Source organism: Felis catus, chromosome F2 (assembly GCF_018350175.1).
Source record: "Felis catus isolate Fca126 chromosome F2, F.catus_Fca126_mat1.0, whole genome shotgun sequence".
NCBI classification, from domain to species: Eukaryota; Metazoa; Chordata; class Mammalia; order Carnivora; family Felidae; genus Felis; species Felis catus.
The window spans coordinates 26,560,293-26,584,590 of record NC_058385.1 but is presented as its reverse complement, the minus strand read 5'-3'; the positions used below and the strand labels follow the sequence as shown (position 1 = coordinate 26,584,590).

Genomic DNA, 24,298 nt, shown 5'->3' with positions numbered 1-24,298 from the left:
AGGAAAGCAACAGATGTAGAAATACTGCAGGTTCTAAGTGAATGTTAAGCACTCCACCTGATTTCTTCAAAATAGAGTACAAAGTCCATATAAGATAGACTGTGAACAAAAGACCATTGCATGACCATGAAGATACTATCTAGGGAGCCTCACTGCTGTCAACGTACATATTTCTTTTCTGCATCTGAATAGGATGTTACTGTTTCTCTGATGATTTCATCAACTTCGCATATATGTGTCTGAATATGCAGATAAACAGATACAACTAACTGTATTTATAAAGATATCATCTAAGAGAAGAAAATACTGTGAATGAACTACTTAAGAATCTACCTAATTCATCTGGATTTATAGAAAACTTTTAATCTCCACACATGCAAACAAAGTGGACTGCATGTCCGTTTATCAGTTCATGCAGGAACTGAATTCCTTTTTTTTTATAATTATCAGGAGCTATATCTTCAGGTAAATGTTAGAATGGCCTGTGTTAAAAGCTTCTTAGTGATTTATTAGTATTAAGCTAAAGTAATACTACAGAAGATTTGTATGAATATTTTCTGTAAAAGTAAAGATCACCTTGTCAGTTGTTTACCTTAGATTTTTCTCTGTAAAAGTTATTGTGAGCTTTAATTTTCTGATTTTCCACTTTGTAGACTCTACTGCAAAGAATGCTATATCATATAGAATATAGTGCAAATAATAAGCATTCTTCATTATTTGTCGTACTGTTATGAGACTTGGTGTAGCTTTATTAATATTTTCTTAATTCAATCCCCAAATGTAAAGGGAAAATATGAAATTATAACTTTGAACATGAACATATGAATTGTAATATGAAAATTCCATGGCTAGTGGGAGTCCAGTGTATTTTGCCCAAGAATTTCCTGGTGTGATAACTTCCTGACATAATAAAATGAAACAGAAATAGGAAACCTTGCAACAGAATGAATGAACATTTCTGTTTCTGGGACAATTAGACATGCCAGATGGGGACAATCATTTGAGGTTTGGCATATATTTGGTTTAAAGAATGAATTCTGCCCATCTGAGTCAACAGTGATTGAACACCTACTCATGCAGAACGCTGTTCTAGATGCTGAGGATAGACAAAGAAGCAAAGACATGGTCCCTGTTCATGAAAGGCTTATTAAAAAAAATGGATCATTGGTTTTAACCACTAGTGGAGGAAGACCAAGATTAATGAAGAAAACACATTTTTCCCCAATTTCTATTAAATCTTAATAGTCTTGTAAGAATTGAATGTAACATAATTGAATAAATACTGGCCTTGAAGTTAGAACTCCTGGACTTAAAATTCTAATCTGCAGCTTATCTGCCATGACCTCAGCAGAATTAAGTCATCTCTGAGTGACTTTTTTTGCTTTTGTTCAGTCATAAAATGATGACGTTGGGATTGTATTTATGATGTATGTAAGCTTCCAACAGCATTTTTTTAGGACATGTTAAGTACCTATTTTTACTTATTTTAACAAATGTTCAATGCTGCATGTTCAGTGTTTATATTTAACAGTTTATTAGCATATATAATATATTATCAGTGTTTAATATATTCAGTATAATAGTTTGTGATTTTGTATATATTGTAGTATATAAACAATTAATGTATCATATATAGTATATATATTCAGTATATTTAGTGTTGCTTGTTTGGTATATTACTAGAAATTAATAGATTAAATCAGTATTCAGAAGAGACCATTTGACAAGATAAGTGAATAATTTTACCTTCTGTAATCCTTAGGTTGATGACTTCATTGTGAGGTAGAATTCATTTCTTGCACTACCCTTTGCAGTATGGTTTTGCTACGCTAAACAGAAGTGATTGGGTAAGTTTCTAATTTAAGATTTGACATGTAAAGAGAAAAAACAGAAACTCAAGACTTCAGTCATATACACCAAGCTTAAACATACAGGTGCTTCCAAGAGTTCAGTGCCCCAAAACCTAACCACAGTTTATGATGGAATATATGTATTGCCAAATTTGGGATAAGCACCACCATGATGGTTTTCTAGAGAATAGGGTGACGTTGCAACAAAACTTAAATTCACCAAGTCAACATTGCAAAAGGGGATCTTAATTTGAAGTCAACTTTTACATATGTAATATTTCCTTTAAATTTTATTTCACTTATTACAGTGCTTCATGGATACTAATTTAATTACTATTCACGGTGGTATTTAAAGAGTTAAACAATAAAACCTGATGACTTTTTTCTTCAAAGTCTCCATTTATACATCTGGACAAAATATTCTAACTACAGCCCAAGACCCAGTGAAAGAAGCGAAGTAACTATGAAGCCCAAGTAAGTGCTTAAATCATTCAACCATTTATCATTAGATGACAAATATCACACCTCATATGGAGACAATAATTCTGACCTATCTCAGGAAATCGTGAGGACAAGCCTAAAGCATAGAGCTGCATGCTCACACAATATGAAGCAGCTATACTGATATATGGAACCAGACTAGTATGTATATGTGTAGCCTTCAATTTCCAAGTCTTCTCTTCCTGTCCTCTTCGATGATTGGCCTAAAATGTAGGCTCAGACTCAGAAAATAATAGGGCAGTGTAGGGTAGCGCAATTAGGTTGTAAGTAGAACCATGTTCAGAATAGGAAGCAGATGCATCCTCTGAGAAAAACAAAAAGAATGTGAACTCTTGTCAGCAGCAAATTAATCAATCTCTTTCTTCTTACAAAGGTTATGTTAAAACTATATCTAACATAGTTTGCAAAATGCTGAATTTGAAGAGACTGCCAGTTTAAAGAGAATACTCCTAGACAATTCTAAAAGAGCCAGATTTTTCCTTTTCTTTAAAGAGACTAATAATATTTCAGATATGATGCTGCTGGGCTTTGGAGGAAAATCCTTTTTTTTTTTTTTTTGAGGCCGATGCCACGCAATAACCCCCGTGCAGTTGAAATTCACCAAAAAAAATCTTCATTTGGGGTTGCCAGGGACTACTTTATATCTACTTAGTGGGATACAAAAAAGGACAATATCCTCCAAATACATTAATCTGCTTAATCTTGTATCCATTATGTCCCAGTGGTGGAGTTTTCGTTATTAGAAAAATTATAGCATCTTTTATCTGATGAAACAAACCTTTATTTCTAATTTGACAATGCCTACCAATTATTGAGAACCACAACTGTGTCAGGCCAGTGCATGACCTCTACAAAATTGTCTGCCTTCTCATAACATCCCAATGAGAAAGATATTATTATCTACAAATTAGAGATGAAAATACTGAGGCTTAGAAGTAAAGTAATTTGCTCAAAGTGGCAATAGATTATAAGGATTCAAACTCAAGTGTATCTGACTCTATAGTCCATTATGAGATGCTCTATTATTTGAGCTCTCTGTTGTTTTTAAAGAAAAACAAGTAATTCATCCAACATATTAACTTTAAATCATTTTTTACAAGCCAAATGGAACTTTATGTGGAGTTAACCACACATATTGTTTACAATTATATCCAGTAAAAATCCTTTAAGAATAGTTCCTGTATTACTATTGAAAAAAAAAAAAAACACATCTGTTCATCTTTTGTCTATTCCTGTAGGAGCAGTTGAGTGCTCTGTCCCTTTATCTGCTGCAGCCAAATCCAACTAAGAACATTTGAGCCTCCACATCTAAAACCTTCTCTTGTGCAAAGCAACATTTCTCCTGAGCCCAGTCAAGCTCAGTTTTGACTGTTACTGTGTAATTCACATGGTCTGATATTTAAAATGTGAGGGTAGAGAACTGACTACATGAGACAGTTTAAACTGAAGAGATTTTCATTTCTGCGGTGGGGGGCGGGGGGACAAATATTTCTTTGGATAAATGTATCTCCATTAACAAGTGCTTTATCATGCTACTCAGCGATTTTGCTTCCTCAAGGCCACTTATTAATTATGAGAAGGAAAATAATACACTACATTTTACCTAAGCAGAATTTATTTCTTGCATGAGCAAAAATTTCATTTAACCTCAAGCACAGAATAACATATTTGAAATATTCACCTAAGGGTAAGAATTGTTTTTGCACTTTACATTTTTGTTGCTTATCTACTGAACCTCAACCCCTAGATTCATACTAAACCATGTGCAGCAGAAATACAAAATCCTTCAGTAAACGCATTTTTGTAAAATTTAGACTTCATGTAATAGAACTCCTAATTAGAAGATTATCAAGGTTCATCAGAAAATCAGTTTCTAGTCCTAGATCCACCACCAGACATGAGGTGGCTCACAGAATTTCTCTATTTTTATTTCTTCATAATTTTAAAAACAAATGTATGGAATCTCCTGCAAATTTAAATCACTGATGAATAATAATTTCCTTTAAGGACAATACAAATTAAAATTCCAATGTATATGTGAGGCTAAAATGAAAAAAAAAAGCAAGTTGGCATCTTCATTTCATTTTTTCAGCCTTATTCCCTTTGTCTTCCTTTTGTGCCTATTTGTTTCTTAAATGCTAGCCTGCTTTCCCTTTTAACTATGGGCATTGCACTGTAGCGCCTTTTTTCTTGACTACATGTATACAGTTGAATTTAACAGTAGAGGAGTTATACTTCCAGATCCATCGGGGAAAGAAGTAAAAGCTGTTCCACAGAAAGTACTCTTCTCCCCAAATATCTTGTCTTTGCCACAGAGGGCTAACATGCATGTCTCTCTCAGCATAAAGTGTCCTGAAGGTCGGAGAGCAGTGGAGGTGTCACGAATAACAACTAATCCATTTATTCCTACAGGGGGATTCACAACTGCTTGTTTTTCAATAAAATGCTATTCTTTTTGCTTCTCAATAAAATAAAAAGACATCAGACCAGAAATCCTGGCTAATTTGTTAAGAGGAAAATATATCTGGGCAAAACAATGTACATTTATTCAAGTGCATACCTTGAGAATTAAAGCAAGTTTCCCTGAAAATGCTTTTAGACAAGCTAACTAACCCAGTCTTCTAAGGTCATACAGGTAGTACAGTTCTTTGTGGGGCATAAGGAAAATAAAGCCCTGCATGCTTGTTTTCTCCAAAATAATGAAGGTTGATGATTTGGTGCAATTATTCCATTTGTTTGCATTTTGTTTCTATTCCCCTTTTAGCCAGTGGAGCTATGTCCTTTTCCCAGAATAGAGTGTGTCCTCACTGAAACCTCACAAGTGACAGCTTTTGACAGTATGGTGCAATGTAATGAATCTCCCTTCTTTCTTAGACTGTCTCATCTTGATATTCCAGCTTTGTCTTGTATGCCTTCTCACACATAATATTCAGTCATCAAGCACACTGCATTTTGGCCCAGATGTTAATTTGCTGATGTCAGGTGCACAAATGCAATCATTTCCACAGCTAGACTTACTCCTGTGACCACTTGCTTCCCACTTTTGCCTTTTTTTTTTTTTTTTTTGGTCATTTATTTCTATTGCAAAAAGTGTGTTGTAATTTAAATCTTCTCAAATTTAGCAAACAAATGCATTAATGTATATTTTATATTTTGAAAATATATTTGTGAATGCCTTAGGAAAACTAGAGAAAATGTGCCAGGGTAAATATTCAGAATTTTTCTTCAAAGTATCATAAGTCTTAGGTCTGTTAAATGCCAACTAAATACATATAGAGCCATTTCCATTGTCAAGGTGAAATTCATAGTCCTCAGTTTCTACAGTTGCATCACTTCCTTGACTAAAATTGCATTATTGTGTTACATGTAGTACATATGTGTGTATGTAGTAATAGTTATTGTTTGGAAATATCCTGAGCAAGTGAGACTATTTCAGCATTATGGTTTAAGACATTTTAAATTGAATTTTATTCTGGTCCATTGGCCAGGATTAGTTAACCCATTGTTAATGCTTTTTTTCTAGAATATCTTATGATATACATACTAGAATTTTCTGTTTGTGTTTAAAGTTTACTTTCATAGTACTTTCATTGTTTTTCTCCACACTTAGAAATTAGAATCGCAGCAATATTAGATGCTTACTGAAATAATCCGCAACTACTGAAATGAATTCTCTGACTCTGGAAGCTACTATTTAAATAAATATTCTACCTCTTCTCCACCTACCAAGTTATTCTTCACTGCATATTTGTAGTTTCAAATTGATACAGTTTATTTAATGGTTGAAAATATGTTTTGGGGCACCTGAGTGGCTCAGTTGGTTGACCATCCAACTTCAGCCCAGGTCATGATCTCATGGTTCATGGGTTCAAGCCCCACATCAGGCTCTGTGCTGCCAGCTCAGAGCCTGGAGCCTGCCTCAGATTCTGTGTCTTCCTCTCTCTCTGCCCCCCCCCCCCACCGCTAGCTCTCTCTCTCTCTCTCTCTCTCTCTTTCTCTGTCTCTCTCCCTCAAAATTAAACATTAAAAAATTTTAATAAAATAAAATAGAGAAAATGTGTTTCAAGGTATAATTACATAGGAGGCTAAATCTCAGGTATGGATATACCAGAAAATTCTTTAATCTCTATAGTCTTGAGCTTCCTTACCTGAAAGTGATAGCAATAATATTAACTTTAATCAATTGAGATGAAGACTAAATGAAACAATGCATGTAAGACAACCAATATAGACTTTAGCACATACTGAGCGTTCAGTAAGTGGTAAGTATTCTCATTAATTATAATGGTATTTTGAATGCTCATCAAATAATTTTGAATAATTTAACTTTAGATCAGGCTTAAATTACATTCAACTTCAAGTTAAGAAATGTGGTTATTTGATTATCCAAGAATTGTCAATATTTCTTGTTTCCACATTGGATGCTCTGTAGGGCACTGCAAAATTTTCTCTTAATTAAATTTCACATTTTCAAGTTTACATGGTGGACATTTTGTTCAGTCATTCTTGAGGGTTTGGGCCTCTATTTTAAAGGAGCAAGGCATTTGTGATGCTCTCAGCGAAGGTCTTCAGTTATGTATGAGTTTGACTTTCACTTCCAGTTGAAGCATTTGAATAGTTACAGAGAGTTATTGAATAAAATTGGGGAAGTCTCTAAGATGATTTAAAAAAAAGACCTTATCAGGTTTTAGAGGTGAAGGGAATGAAGCAAACACAAAACAAACAAACAAACGATACCAAATTTTGCCCCATCAGCAATAGGAATATTAGCAACTAAAAACGTGGCTTCAATTAGATATGTCAGGCACCATGCCATAAAAAAATGTACTGTTAACAAGTAAGTCCAAGCTTTTTAAAGACTTATATTTGTTATTTTATTTTTTGAAAATAATTAGTTGAAATCTTAAATTAATTGATTTGTGGATGAATTCTTCTGGGCTGTTTTGAGATATCTAATTAATTATGGTAAACCAGCCTTGGCTTATTTTTTGCCTTATTTCAAATCAAGAAGAATCCAGATACAGGGCACTCATGGCTACTTTGAATCCAGTCTACTTAAGTGTTATATAAGTGGAGTATAAAGAAGATGGAAAAGTAGAGAGAGGAAAGTAGAGAGAGAGTCAGTGGCAAGAATGATAAAAGATGGAATAATTCTAATGGGAAAATTAGGTTAACTTTACCAGGAGCAAAAGAAACCTGAGGAAAAGGAGATACATGGCATCTATGTGAGATAGCTCACAGGCTCTAACATTTTGGATCTGTCTTTGTAAGTGAAACCAAGAGATCAAGGGTAAAGAGGAAGACCAAAAGAAGAAAGCACTGGATCTGAATTTAAAGTTGTACCAGACTTAAAAGAATAGAAAGAATAAAGACGTCTTCAAATACAACTAAAAATGTGATTTGGGCATATATTCTAATAATTTGTCAGCAATTGCCATGAAGTTTTCAGGGCCTTTCTTATAAGCAAGCATCAAAATGTCACCTTTTCTAGCCTTCAGAAGGCAGGTAAATAAATAAAAAACACAACAGGGTGGATTCCTGAGCAGAGGGTATTTTCAGAACTGGAGGAAGCTGTGCCATACAAGTATTTCCACATCCCTAATACTCAAGTCTCCTTTAATGTGATGTAGAAAATTATAAAATCCATGAATGATACAACCCATCCTGTATGATCTTTTCCAATATGTTTTTTGCCATTTTGTTATCTAACTTCCCACTAGAATATAACCTTTTCGAGGGCAGGCACTTTGCTATTTTCTTCACTGTTCATACCTAGGACTTCGATCAGTGTCAGGCACATGGTAGGACTTAAGGAAGTAGTTATTAAATGAATGAACTTGGCACTTTTGGATTCACTTAAACCCAGCAATCCTTGCCTCATAAAGTCTCTATATCTTGTGAGTCTAATTTTCCTGAAGCACACATTAGTATCTATTCCCTTATATTCTACTCAACTCTCAATGGTCTCCACAGTTTTTGATAATCCTGCTCACAGTCCTCTAAACCTCCGTCATACTGATTCCATCAGATCACTGTGTTTCAAAAGTTGTTCTCATTTTCTAAACATTCCTTCACATTTTCCCTACATCTTTACCTGTCATTCACCCACACTCTCAGATGGAAAGGAAACCCTTCTAAGTATCGATATTTGGACTTCATAAACATCTGTGTATCTTCTGATTTCTTGCCCTACCAATTACCTACTTTCTTTCTTGTACCCTCCATGTCCACTAGCTCTTCATCTTCTGCCCGTTGTCAAATTCAAGTCTACATTGCATGAGGACTTGGTCCTTCCTCACTTCTTTTAATTTTACTACTCTCTTCCCCTTCTGTTTTCCCCACCTGACTTAGTTCATCTGGGCTGTTATAACAAAATGCCATAAACTGGGTGGTTTATAAATGACAGAAATTGATTTTTCATGGTTCCATAGTCTGCAAAATCAAAGATCAAGGAACAGATTGTGTCTCTAGTGAAGACCCGCTTCCTGGCATATACATACATGGCTTTTAGCTATGTCCTCACATGGTGGAAAGGACAAGGAAGCTTTATCAGCTTATTGTATAAAGACACTGATCCCATTCATGGGAGTTCCATGCTCATGACCTAATCACCTTCCAAAGACCCCACTTACTAATACCATTACTTTGGGGGTTAATATTTCAACATATGGATTTGAAGGTAACACAAATATCCTGACCATAGCGCAGGACATTGAAAACAAAACTGTGAGTACCCTTTCCTTACTACTCACATATTATTCTTAATCTTTTGTAATCTAGTACCCCTGCCTCATCTATTTCGGGAGACCTTCCATTTTTCCACCCCCTTTTTCTCAGTCTTGAATGGGTCGTCTGAAGCCATACATAAGCTGAGGGTTAAAGTTTGGTACTTCAATATTCTCACTAGATGCTAGAGGTCAGTCCAGCAATTCAGCATATTTTACAGGGTGATGGATAATATATTGGAGCAGGCACATAGCTAAGTTCATTCTCTTCACCTCATCTTCACCTAATCAGAATTAGTTAAAAGATGGCGATGCCTACAACGGTCCTAGAAGATTATTGAACACAAAGCCATCCAGTGGGGCAAATGGGCCTTTATTTATGTACCAATGGTAAAATAAGGTAAGAGGCACCCTATAATAGAGTATGCACTAGGCGCTATGGGGACACGGAGTATACAACATAATTGAGTCCTAATTGAGTGGGGAGGCAACCACAAGGAGGCTAAGACATCAATATTTAAGAATGGTTGCGAATAGTCACTTGAACTGTTGAGAGAAAAGAGAGATTCAGATATTGCTTCTCTAACATTAATGCGATCAAATGCACTAGTCTGTTCACAGCTCCTTCTGATCTCCCCATTTATTTCTAAGCAAATTATAAATTTCTAAATCTAGCATAGAGACCACCCAACCTGCTTTTCTAGACACCTAAACATTCTCCACAACATAAAGTACTCACCATTTTCTATACCAAAAATATATTTTCTCATTGTTCTTGCTTCCTTGTCTTTTTCCCCCAAATATCTTCTTAAATGTTTATACATTTGAAAATATAATCACCAATTATTGCCTCTCTAATTCTCCCTTATGGGGTAATTGTTTCTATACTATGATAATTTTCCATTGTATTTAAAAGACATATCACACAGAACCAATGCTTCACAGTAAAGAACCACATCTTAGCCATTTTTTGTGTGTTCCTCACAATCTAAAGAAATAATGCCTTTAAAACATTACCTTTTCAATACATTGTGGGCCAATATATAGCTTGATCAATAAGTTTTCCTAAGAAATACAGTTCTGCTCATTTTGTTTTAGTTAAGAAAGTCATTCAAAATTTTAGCCCTAGACTTCTATGAGTTTTTATAAGATTCTTAGTTAGTTACCTCATGATTAACCTAACACAACATTATTCTAAAAACAAACTGGACAAGCTAGATGCACTACAAAAGCCAAGGGCTTGCAATGAATCTCAGTATAATTACCTCATATAATTTTTACAACAGAATACAAAATGTGCCAAGGTGGAAAATATTGCTTATCACTTTGGAAAGGCAAAGTTCCATATTACTCAAGATAAAACTGCTTTCTCTTAAAGGAGCCCCAAACATTTGAAACAGAAAACAAAGGACAAAATATTTACCCAATTTATATGCTATTCAGTACATTAAGGAATAAATTCTTACAGTCATAGCTAACATAGAAGTTTTGGAGGGGGAAGTAATGTATTTTAATCCTAGCCATTGTTTTTTAGACATTATTTACTCTATAAAATGTACGGAAGCAGCCTGTATTCACTGTTGACCTCTTATGAACTCCTTTCATAAAACCTAAAAACTTTCAATACTACAAATGGATTTTAATGCTTTAGTTTTATATTTTATAGGGCCATCAAAAGACCTCTCCTTGATTTTGTTTTTCCCTAAATACTCATCCTACACCAAAGTGTCTACCATGGGCCAGGCAGTGGGTTTCTCTGAAAACACTACATATCTAAGAGACAATAGGGGGGTTAATAAAATTTTCAAGTTAGAAATGTTATAATAGGCATGTGTTTCCATTCATAAAGTATGTCTTGAACACACACAAACTATCCTTTGTCATCTGTTTCTGCCCCATTTCGAAATTATTCTCTGCTATTAATTAGAAGTGACTACAATTTGATTAATCTCAAACATGTGTCACATATAAACAATGTGGGGAACTGCACTGAATAGTTTTTCACTTAGAGTATGCATGGTGATAATAGAAAGAAGCCAAACCTAGTTGTTAAAATAATTTGAAATCTAATATTATCACACAAAGAGAATATTGTCAATGTCGTATTCTAGTTTATTTCAAGTATTAAATTCATAGAAGAGTCTGATTATATATAGTTTCTTAGGCTCAGAATCTAAAACTTCAGTGAACTTTTCTCTCTTGTATTACTACTAAAACTCTCATTTCTGGAATCTATTTCTTCACCTTGAGAAATTACCTGACTTTGGTCCCTGTTTGGTTTTTAATTTAACTCTTTTGGCAAAAGCTTCCGATATCTCCAAACTCACAGTGGACAAATACACATTGCCTTAGCTTAGAGAAAGGAAAGTTTCAATTAACAAGGGAAAAATGTCTTTTTTGCTTAATTTAAAGTATCATTATTAATATAGGATATGTACTAAAACACTCATTTTTCAAAGTGCTAATTAAATTTCCATAAATGCACTAAGCCTTTAACCAGATTATAAAAGAAAAATTAGATGATAAAGTAGTTGTGATTTAAGAAACAATGATTCCATTTAGGTTTTTCTGTTCAACTTTCTAACAAAAAAATGTTTTTCTTTCTTATTACACAGCCTGCAGTAATAAGTGAAATATAATCCTAATTAATTTTTCCTACAGCTGTATATAAATCAATAGCTGCAACATCCCAAAGGAAACACACACTGCACGGTCCTCCAGGTTCCTAATGAATGCAAATGGAATGACCTTTTTCTGACAACTATGAATATTATTTCACAATTTCACCATTGAAATAGCTGCCGTCAGCAATTCATACAGCAAACATGGAGACTACAATAGTTGTAAATAACTATCCATTATGGAAAGAAGGGAATGGAAAAAACTGAGCCAGAGTTAAGCAACTTTTAAGCCTCAAGCTTCATTTTTATGTTTCATCGTGCTATGAAAATTGTCTTAAATGTAACCAATCTTCATTTCAGTTCTTTCTCCACTATTTTAGGGAAAAAATAGGTTAAAATGATTCAATGCTTTACGTCATTGAATTGAGAAGTTTGGTATTGGAATACTTTTTTTTAAATGAAGTAAGATCAAATTGGTAATATTGTAAAGCTCTTAAATACTATATTCAAGTTATTAGAAGACTATGGTTCTCTTCCATCAGAAAAAGCTGCTGGAAAAATACGTGCAGAAACCCTTGTCGGTGTACTTATCATGACACAATACTGTTCATGCAGTGAGCATGCAGATGATTTTAGAAGCTATGGAAACACAATGACATAAGGAGGACACATGTGAGAACCTGAGAAAAGGTGGGAGTAATTAAATCACATTACTGTCCATTTTGACTGAAGAACCGCTTTACTCCAAAATACAATAAAGCTGCATGTACTTACACTAAATCATATTCAGTTTGCCACAAAACTTCATTATAGCCATGATGATGTCTCATTAAGTAGAAGTTAAACTCCAATTTTATAAGAAAAGTAATTAAATATGTTAAACCTAATTCTGCGGGTCATACATCTATATACTGAAAACTCCCATTGGAGTTCACTAGAGCCAAGAATATAATTAGCCAGTGGAGTTCAAACACTCATTGAAAATAGGACTTCTCAAATTGCAACAAGTTTCAAAAAGGGACTCACAACAAGAATACTCCATTTCCATACAACTCCAAAAATATCTCTTCCACCCCCATTCTGTAATTAATTTTATACGCAGGGTTGCAGACTACCATCCTCTAATCATTTGATATCCCAAATAGGCATTAGGGACATGAGGAGAATATAATGATAGAGAGAGATGAACTTACTTTGGTAAGTAGTTGTACTATTTTAGTCTAGAATCAGCTTTCTCTACTTTCAAACCTGAGAACTATTCAAACCCCAACCAATTTCTTGGAAGAGTTGAGAGAGCATTTCTGTGCTCGTTGTTTGGCAATATCAGGAATAGATGGCATTTTTTAACTGCATTAAACAATATCTACTTGATGACATCTCCTAAAGATGTCTATACTCCCACACCTGTAATGCTTTCATGTTCAAAATGAATCCCTGCTACATCTCACTCAATATTGATCTTTAAGGCATTTCTCCCAATCCTTTTCCCAGTGTGGTCACTGAACGACATCAGAGTTCAATAGGAAGATCAGCTGCTCATCCACTTTTTGCTAAAGCAATTTGTATTATGGATTTATTTTAGCAGTCTACAGTGGCAGTTGCTGTTTTTACTATTTAAATGCTTTGATTATCTGACCTTGCTTACTTTATCTTTCTAAGTGCTATGCATGGGCTTTAAAATGATCAATAAGTGGGGATTCCTCTACAGGATTATGTTGAAATCAATCTCAATTCAGACTTTTTGTATTTTATGTTTATTACTTGATCTGTCTTAATTGCATTTCTTGTTTTGGTAAATAAGTTTAAAACACATATATGATGATACAGGTAAGTCTTCCAAGAGCCACACGCATTATTAAAATAACCTGTACTCCTTGTACATTATTTTCTTCATTCTTTCAATGTGAAGGAGGAAATAATTCCTAGATATTTTATTCAAACACCTTTTCATTATAAATAAAGACCTGTTCCATTAGAAGAATAACATAGTTACATATATGCAAGTAACTGCAAAATCTTGAAGCGCATTAATATGCAATACTCACTGTGATAACTATGGAACTTCAAAAAGCTGTTTTTACGTACAGATTGCACATAAACATGTTTATAAAACTTGTCACAGAATAAATTAAATCATCATAGAAGAAAAACTAAAGCAATAATTGTGTCTGAAAATCAATAGGAAAAAACTATGAACTTGCTGAATATCATTAAAAAATTAATATGCAATATAATATGAAAAACTTATCAGTTTCATACTTTCATTACCAGTTTTACACAATTTTTATTTTTTGATTAAAAACAGCAGTAAATTGGAAGCCTAAAATGCTTTGCATACTCTTAAAATCAAATCTATGAACTTTAAAACCAAAACTCCATAGTAATGATCAATAATATTAAATAAAAATAAACTCTTAAAATTAACTGTATAAGGCATAAATGCCATGGAATATGAATTATCACACACAATTCTTAGAACTTGCTAAATCTTTGGTTTAATTTAGTCATATTTTATATCTTCTGGGCTGGTGTAGTCACATGAAGTTCTTGAATTTTGTCTCTGGATCAACTTATTCTAACGTGATTTTTCAACATCATAATTAAAAGAAATGCAAATGTGAGTTAAAAACAGGAACAGATGTAAACTTCTTTTAAAAAATCCCTTTCTTCAAATCCAATATAATGTCTAAATATCTCTGTCACCAGCTCTTACATAAAATTACAGTGCAATATTTTCCACATATGTAAAGTATAAAATCTGCAGTTTGCTCCAGTGACCAAAAATGTGATCAGTGAAGAACCTGAGGTAAATAAACATATGATTATACACAGAATATTTGCCATATGTTCACCTGTGCAAATACAACATTATTTTGCTTAAATAACTTTAAAAACTCTCACAGGCCTAGAGAAATATCACATATGTCCAATAGGCATATATTCACATTTCCATACTTTGAAATTATTGGCCAAATGATTTAGCATTTAATAATTTTCATTTCAGACTAAATTATAGACTATCAGTACAATAATTTTCCTTCTCCTGTTCACATTAAAGAAGATAGAAAATGTTAATGAATGAAAACAAAGCCATCACAAGATAATTTATTTTAATAGTTACAAGCATGAAGTTAGGGCAGGAAAATTAAGATGCTTAAACATGAAAAGAATGAGGACAATATGAGTAAGTTTAATTACCAAATAGTTGCTGTAACGGTTTTTCCTAAAACTGTCATAACCAGCTAGTTCCTTTCTACTGTTTGCGATAGAATAGTACTTAAGAGAAGTCATTTTCCAGAAAGTTTTGCATCTCTGTAGATCATAACCCTGGCAAGACATGTCCATACTTTTTTCCTCAAGTGGGTAAATGTTAAGAGAGAAGAATCCAAGTTTCATGATGCAGCAACACAAAGCTGGGAAGTGAAAATTATGTTGCAGCGGAGTCCTGAAAATATGACTGTAAAAGTTAATCAATAAAATGTCTATTCCTGTCTATTCACTGGAGGCCCCAGCTGCATAGCTTCACTCAATCGATACTACAAATTATTACGATTTCCAGGTTCCCACTGGACATTCAGAACAAATCTTTCAAGTGTAACAGGCTTATACTGAGTATATGGTGTGTGTTCTCTACATTTAGTTCAAAAAGAGAGGAGAAAAATAAAATCTAAATCCTATATGCTCCTTTAACAATTCAACTTTATGGAACCAACAACTTACAAGTCACATTTTAGTGTTAAAAACAATCTTCCCTTTGATTGCCAAATGTTTTACTACTTTTTTAACTGTTTCATATTTAGTTAAGAAATGACTTAATCTGGTAATAGATATTGGTGGTATGGTGTTGGAACTTGGCTACTTCTGAATGACTATTCCAATTAAATGAATGGAGGAAATCATTTTGAGATAATTACTTATCAAAAAGTCACTTGGAGACATTATCACTATTAGAAAGATGAATGTGGAAACTTGACATATATTGCAAATTGGAACAAGCCTCTTAAAATACACATTCTAGTTATTGTTTTTGTGATTTATATTAGCACATTTCAAAAATTATGTTTCAAGTTTTTTTTTTCCTATTTTTGTAAGATAAAATAAAATCATGATTTCTCAAGTGAGTTTCTCTTTTTTTGAAAAAAAAAAAAAAGCCCCAGAATGCTTCATTCTAGTTAGATTCTCCGCTCTCTATAGCAAAATTCAACCATGATTGCAAATTCTAGACACTACTCAGGTCTTTGACCTTAACTTTCTATACATTTTACCCTGCATCACTTAGTCAAGATCCAAAGACTTTTCCAAATAAAGGAATGACTGGGTGAGAGAACTCACTATGATATTCTCATGCTATATGACATCTGATGTGGCTCTTCCTTTTTCTGACTGGTGAATACCCTGGTGTCAGACAGTGCCCAATACCAAAGCGATTAATAAATCTGACCAACTCATGCCACCTGTGGATTGAGTGGAAAAAACAATAAAAATGAATAAACTAAGTTAGGACTTTTTACTTTGGTGAGGCTGAAAAGGCTTTGATTTTATTACACATTTAAACAGTAATATGTTTTTTCACGTTAAGGTACGTATCTAGCATGTAGGCATACCCTGTGACAATGTATATTGAGCTTACATTTAAAAAAAAAAAAGATGAACTAGTTTCCCTTAAACAACCATTGGTTTGATTATGGTCATGTGTCAGTCTCTTTAAATTCAACAAGTTTTGTAACATATAATAATATCTATACTTTTTTTGACTTCTAATTAGTTGCTAAAACCCATTGTAAATAGCTAGGCAAAAAAATACTGTTATAATTTTAACTACTCTCTTAGGTGATATTTATACACCTTACCAGCAGTTGCACATTGAGAGAGAATAGTACTTAATTTCATGATCAAGCTGTATTGGGAAATAAAACAGATACATATAGATCAAGTATATAGAACTTAAGTTTAGTCTTTCATTGTTATTTAGCTGGATGAATCGCTTCCTGATTTATTTACTTCTAAAAAGCCAAGATTGGAAGCAGATCTTTGCATGCCAGTTTGCAGATCAAAATTATATATTTTTTGTGAGTGTACTGAATAATATGCCTTTATAGTGGCATTTAACTGTAGAAAAAATGTTGGCATTATTTTACTAACATTAAGTTAACATGTACCACTATCATTAGCTTTATATTAGTGTTCACAAACATTTTTATATATTTCTTGTTATCTAAATATATCTTAAGTATATTATTCCCCTAATATAATCCAGCTTTTTAAAAGACCATAATATTTACAACAATAGTACATTACTATAGCCATTCCCAAAGAAACCTTGCCCAATATGCTTTTAATTCTTGGTACCAATTTCTACCTTTTTAATATTTGTGAAATGTGGTTTTTTGTTGTCTGAGTTCTGGCAGCTGACTAAAGGTACATTAATGGCAAACAGGGTTTATCTGAGTGTTTAATTTTATTTAGAAGCCTATAAAATGTCATCCTAGGTTGTAAAATTATTTTTAGTGCCTTCTAATATTAAACCATTGGATGAAAACACAGGAATAAATTCCTCATGAATAAATTTCAAATATTTTACTTTTACATTTTAGCATTATTAGTTAGCATTATAAACCATAAATCAGAAAAAGAATTTCAACATTCATCCTATGTAATATTTTGAAATCCTACTGATAGATATATTAAGATATGCAGTAAGTAATTAAAGTTTAGAATTTGGCTTCCAAAGATTAGTTAATATCAAATGCTTTTTTAGTTCTGGCCCCAGGATTGTGTTCAAAGGGTGAGTGACAGGAGAGGAAAAAAAAAAAGTTCAGGTATGTGTGCTTTATCTAACTGTGATTACTCAATTTAACCAGTGTTCGGTGAGTAAAGTGTAATTCTTGACAAATAGAGAGAGAGAGGAGGGGAGATGGGAGAGAGGAAGAAAGGAAGAGAGAGGTTCATCTGGGCTATGCTACTTTTAAAAAATTATTTCTAAAAAAGCCGTAAGAAAGTCAAGCAAAAGGCAGAAAGGATAGAATATCTAATTATCAGACACTCAAAAAAAAAAAAAAAGACTAACGTTTATTTGAAAAGTAAATGATAAAATCTGAAAACAGTATTAAGCATAATAATCACATGAAGATTTAGATTATGAAAGCAGAAATTAACTACTGGAGATGTTTCACTAAAACAATTTCCATGAATGTTTGAAAACAGTATAGATCTTTATTACTTTTCTTCATAGTTCCTTACATGCCTCAGTGGTCTGACCAAAAAACTCTACTCTAAATGTCTCTCAATTTAATAGTGTCTTGCTTAGAGCTGCTACTTTAACAAAAAAGAAAGGCAACAAGAGCCATATGTAACCTTTGGACTCCAAAAGGAGAAAGATGAAAATACCATTGGCAGATAGGTGCTACAGAAACACAGTGTATTCTTTCTCTTGCATCTTACCTTGAACATTTCTTGATAGTTAACAAGAAAGTTGAGCGCCACATCATTATTTAGAATCGGAATAGGACAGTCACACTGTTCAGCATGTCCCACTTCAGTTAAGAAATGATGCAAATTTAAAGTCTATCTATTTTGGAACGAACAATTTATTGAACAAGCTAGCCCATTTACACATACCCTTTTGCAAGACAGAGAGAGTTAAATATTAAGCAACGAAAGTCAAAGGACTGACTTGATTTTAGAATGTAAAGTAAAACTTTCTGAAATACTAAAAAGCAACTCACTTGTAATCATTTTTTTCTTCTTCAGAAGCAATAATCCCTTCTGTCACTGTCTTCAGCTCTGCCTGGGGTTTTCTACTGTTCTGTTCTTGGCGAACTGTTTCTGCTATTTGCTCAGTTAGCTGCTCTTGAGTAGCTTTCAAGCTGGATTCCATTAGAAGAAGTTTTTCATCTTGACTGGCAAGTTCTTGGGCTGAAAGATAAAACAAGAACATTGCCTTTTAAAAAAGTCAAGCTAATGTGTTTTTTTTTTTCTTTTGTTTTCGGTTTAAATTTTATGCGATGCAACTTTGAGGAAGATTTAAACAGATCCTTCTTGTCAAAATACAAGCTCATGCATTCCATTTTCTGATTCCTTTATTTAACGCACAAGTAAACAAAGGTATGTATGAAGGAATACAAGATGCATGTCAGTAATCTCAAGTTTATAAAACATTTGAATTCAAAAATTAGATGTCCTAATCAGACAACAATTTGCTGACTTTAATTGTGAGATTTCTGTTGCGACATAAGTGTATTAAACAGAATGACATTAACACATAGTATTTTTCCTTCTTTAGCACAGGCCTCAGATATATTTATATATATTCACACAGACAAAGACTGATATGTTATAAATTATGCCAAAATGATGGCCTTCCACTGATTTATTTTCATGTATAATATTTATGAAATGTAAGCACTTTTTCAAGGTCATCCAATAGATGGCAGTCTTTCATTAGACCAAAGCAAACCAGGCAGTATGCTTCAGCTCTCAAAAAATAAGTGATTTAAGACAAAGACATTTTTCCTTTGTTCTTTGTTGACCGTATTCCTAGAGATATATATCTGTACATTTTGTTAGAATATTTCCCCATTAAAAAGTATTTATCTGCTTTTTATTTTCCTATTTGCCTCAAATGCATGCCATGAAAGGAGAATATTTATTTCTTTAATCATATATTTGCATATATATTTATACACGTTATGTCATATAGTACATTTTTGGAGGTATTTTTAAATATCACTGCATTTTAAATCTCATTGCATTAAAGATCATGATACTTTATGAAAATCAGTCATTTCAATCTTGTAATCTAAAATGAAGAAAAAGGAAAAAATTCTTTTAAGACCCCAAAATCAATATAAATAGAAATGGAGAAGGCCATATTTGTATAAAAAAAGACCATCTTTGCTTTTAATGATTCTCATTTTATGTCCAAAAAATGATGTTTATACTAAGCTTCAATAAAGTTAGAAACCAAGGTATTACAGTCTGACATCAGAGGTATCTTTTACAGGCAACCTCGTAAAGAAGATACTCTATATAAATATTCTACATTTATCACTCATCTTTGAAGCTGAATGATGACTCCCTTATAAATTAGATCTAAGAATATCTGGTTCTCAGAATCTTTTATAGATTTTGAGCAACTGACTGCTTATATTTTAATAAATATGTGCATACATGTTCACTTTGTTTTCCTGCAAGTGTTCAAACTGACCAGTTTTGCCCCAGAAGAAATTACAGCATCTACTATTTTTATAGCTTAAACCTGCTATATATTAACAGTTTAAATTTGTGCCTCAGGAAACCACAGAGCTAACGCAAACAGCTAAATATTTAACAAGGAAGAATGCATCACCCAGAGCTCATCTTTATTAAATTCCAAATACATCGAAATCTCTCTGAACAAATGAGTTAAATGTTTAATAATTTCAACACATGTTAAAGTGTGGGGGAAAAAATCCAATAAAGAACTTACAATGAATGTGCTTTCAAAATTAAAAAAAAAATAAAAACCGTTCAAGCTTAAAAAATATGTAAAAGAACTATGGCCCTCCCTGCTCTTGACCAAATAAAAATGTAATCAAATGAAAGCAATTGACATTTTTGCAGTGATATGTTTTTAGCATTGTTAATGTAGTTGCAAAACTGATTTGGGTGCAGCATTTTATTTTGTATGCTTGTTCACCGTTCACAATACATATTTCTTATGAAAAAAGAAAAACGCACCAAACTTTTTAAATGAGTTTTGAGGAGAATTTTTAGACATCGACATTGAGAGGTTAATGGTCTTTAAGTTAAAAGGACCTGAGCAATCAGGCTACATGTAAATGACTATGGATATAAGAATGCTGAAGGAAGTTTTTTTTTTTTTTTTGAAGAATCTACTTGTACCAATAGACTGTCTTCAAGACTACTTGAGTCACCTTGTGGCACATACACAAAAGAGACCTTTTGTCAACTATGCATGATGTGAATTTTCTATGAAGTTTGCCGATTTTGAAATGACTAAGAGATTTATGCCTCACGGTTCTCCTAAGAGTCTACTCTAATTCATTATGTGCTGGTTAAAGGGGGTAAATTATTTTAAGTTTACCTATGCCTTGGACTTGAGCCCGAGTTGATCCCAAGCCAGAGGCGCTCGCAGCTGCTTGCTTTATTTACAATCCCTTTGTCAGACTTACAACTGCCCCAGGCTATAACATAGTGTACCTAATGTTCAAACTGGCAGGTAATCTTATGTCAAACATACTTCTTTGATTTAAAGTGATCAATAGATTCTTGTAAAGAGGTAATTTCTCTGATGTTTCCACCTTGCCTTTTTTACAGGTGATTCACACAAAAGCCTGCTTATATGATGTACGAACAATAAACAGAAAGCTATAATCATGTTTTTTCAGATGTTTCCGGTGCACAACGATTTTGGATCGATACTCTGTGTAATACAATTATCTGCAATGATCTGGTTGTATTGAAAAAGAATTTGCAGGAGACCTCTAGGGGGTTTTATCCAGAAACACGTATCTGGCAATGTTGTGAATAGTGGAAGGAAAAATTAAGGGGTTGACAAACGCTGTCTATTATGTACCCAGTAACTTCATTAATATTTTATTCATAAAAGTATTCTACCACAAAGTTGAGACAAACAAGCTCAAAAGTAATAATGATAATAATGTTCATAGCCTCATAGTACTTATTTATATAGAACAACAACAAAAAAAACCTTAACGAACATAGGACTTGAGAGAGATTCAATGTTGTGTGATTATTATGTACCATAGATTATGAGCAACATTGATTATTTATTTATGCTATGAAATGAATTCCTGTATTTCTATCTTATGTAAGTCATGTAAATACCAGTGGATGTGAAATACTTTGATGCCTCTTCAACTACTTTATTTTTTTACTAGACTGGTCAAATTCTAGACTGAGGATCAACTTGCATTGTTCACAAGCACTGTATATTAAGCCCTTTATTTCAGGCCTTTTTTTTTTTTTCTCCCTAAATGAAGATTTGCAACCTCAGGGAAAGGGCTAAGATACATAGTCTGTATCTGAAAGACATTATGCATTTTCTGCAAAGATCTCTGTGTGTAGAAACAACTCAGTTTTGTTTTTATGGTTCTCTTGAAGATGCGGACTCTTTGCATCATCTTCCTTAAAGCCCAAAACGTTCCACGTTTCCTATTTGGAGCCCCTAATCACACATCTGTGATGTGCAATTCTCTTTCATCAGACTAGAACAGATTACATTCTGGTGAAGTTCACAAATTGGGGTACACTGGTCCCTCTCACAAAGCCCCGCTCTATGCAGATTCTGCAGATCCCCTTCTGGCTGCTGCAGACCTGATCTAATGACAAAGATTGCTCTTTCGGATGCTTTCCTCCCAGTGTATCCCGGATGCTTGCTTTCAGTCTCCTGACCACACTGTCGAGGCTCATCACCTTACCCACTTTGACTTTGATGGCTTCCTGTGCCTGCAGGAGACCAGCTTCTGACTTTCTTAGAAAGTCCTATCTTTTTGCGTATTGCCTGTGAAGACAAAAAGCATTCCAATAGTGCCTCTTATGATGTACTTTTTATACTGCATCCTGCTATTTTGAGCTATAGGGTACTGGAGATTATACAGCCCCTCATTAGCAACTGGGTCAAGTATCCACATCTCTTTTAGGATCAAAACCTTAAAGGGACTCTCTTAAAAAAAAAAAGTCAGTTGGAAAGAAGAGTCACCATTAGCTTAAATGTAGTGTTAATCAATACGCAAAAGTTCAAAGGCTAAGGAAAGTATTTCCCATAATTCTTAGGGAATTAAAAAGGAGACTCGTTGGATCAAAATGAATTCTTTCTCTTTAAAATATGAAGAAAAATTTAATGAATACAAAAAGTGTATTTGATCTCTTTGAGTTAACACCTATATAGCTCTTTCATTTAGCTCTAAAGCAAACTGATGTGACACACAGGGAAATCCCTACACCATAAAGATAATTATGATACCCTCCTAATGACTTCTCCACACCACTTAAACTAATTAGCTTTATAAGAATACAATGTTTGTCACTTTCTTTTTCAATTTTATTATCTTTTTAAACACGTGTGTCTCCACTTTAAATTTGAGTGAGAAAAGACATTAAATATAATCAAAGATTTTGTATCCATCAATATGGTATTCCTGGCTAGGTTTTTTTTGTTGTTGTTGTTGGCTCCCTGCCACACCTTGACTCTCTATCATGCCCCATCATGCTTCTTTTAATCTGAATATTTAGTGTTCTTTCATGTCTTAATTACAGCAAATTGCGGCACAGTTGGCACCATTTCTTGAAATTAATCCCAGAGTACTTTGTTTCTGTCAAGCAGTCAAAGCCTTGGAGAATAATAGTAAATGTTATTGCAGATCTAAATTTAAATGACTGTCTATGTATTTAACTTAAGCCTTTAATTATTCGTGCCGAACTGTTTTTGGTTCAAATGTTAAACATTATTCATTGAGAATGTGGAATTATTTTAGACAGCTTAAAACCTGCAGATATGTTTGGCTATAATTTGAACACAACAATTATTTATATTAACATATTTTCTCAGGTGTACAAAGCTTAGGAAATGGCATGTGATATCTTCTTATGGATACATATTTCAACATTCCATCACTTCTGTCATTATTAATAAAAGGCATGGATTTAGGCCTATTCAATTGTAAATGGCTTTTCCCCAACGAATTGCTAAATTGTAGACCAGACCCCCCCCCACCAAATATATATATATATATATATATATATAGAGAGAGAGAGAGAGAGAGAGAGAGAGAGAGAGAGACTTGGTATTATTATTGCTGATGTCTTTAAATAATTCTAGATAATGAAGCACTTCAAAACTTCTTCCAAATCTAAGAGTTATAGTGTTTTGTTTGTTTGTTTTTCTATGGAAAACTTAACGGTCTTAGAACTCTCAATGGCCAATTCTTTTATTCTTCAATTCTGAGCACATTCTACCAATAATCTGCATTCAAAAAGAAAGCACAATTTTATAAACTAACATGAGTTTAAAAAGTCTAAGATAGTAGAATTCACTACTCATGCTTTATGAATGTATGTTGAAATAATTCAAAACTGGAAAATTCTGTGATGTAGAGAATACATACTTATGATTTGATTTCAAGTGATTGGCTTTCATGTTAATTTTTTTAACTTAATGAATAATACAAATTACATATTTTGTAAAAGGACTATACGTTTCAGTAAACCACACAGTAGGAGCCTGCGTATCACAGTGGGCCACTCTATGAACTACCATCAGGATATGAGCTCCAGGAAGATAAGGAATTTGCCTCATTTATCCATCTGTGTGTTGCCAACATATATACCTCTCTATATAATAAGCGCTTAGTGAATTGAATTGGATAGATGGTTTTAATTTCACCTGTCAGACGTGTCATTTTCTTCACTAGGAAATACGTGTCCTTTGCTTTGCCTCTGATATACAAAGTGAATGTGGAAGGATTTGCACTTAAAGTTTGGGCAGATTTATCTTCTAACCATCTACCGGCATAAATTCATAAATACTACAGTTTTATATGTTTTTAACCTCTATCCAAATGAAACTTGATGGCATTTC

At 33.4% G+C, this 24,298-nt stretch overlaps 2 long non-coding RNA genes across 3 annotated transcripts in view; one reads left to right on the top strand and one right to left on the bottom strand.

The window, feature by feature from the left end:
• The window catches only part of LOC109496050, a 62,302-nt gene extending 43,886 nt beyond the window's left edge, over positions 1 to 18,416 (bottom strand). Inside the window, exon 1 of the long non-coding RNA XR_006592342.1 lies at positions 18,139 to 18,416. This is a non-coding gene — a long non-coding RNA (uncharacterized LOC109496050). The remainder of the gene's footprint in view (positions 1 to 18,138) is intronic.
• Positions 1,576 to 23,357, top strand: LOC123383056. Of its 2 annotated transcripts, none has more exons than XR_006592340.1 (5): positions 1,576 to 1,847; positions 2,244 to 2,324; positions 18,719 to 18,801; positions 21,016 to 21,125; positions 23,270 to 23,357. It is a non-coding gene; the product is annotated as an uncharacterized LOC123383056 (long non-coding RNA). The 2 variants fall into 2 exon arrangements; XR_006592341.1 differs by having other exon boundaries at positions 18,715 to 18,801.
• The last annotated feature ends 941 nt before the right edge of the window (positions 23,358 to 24,298 follow it).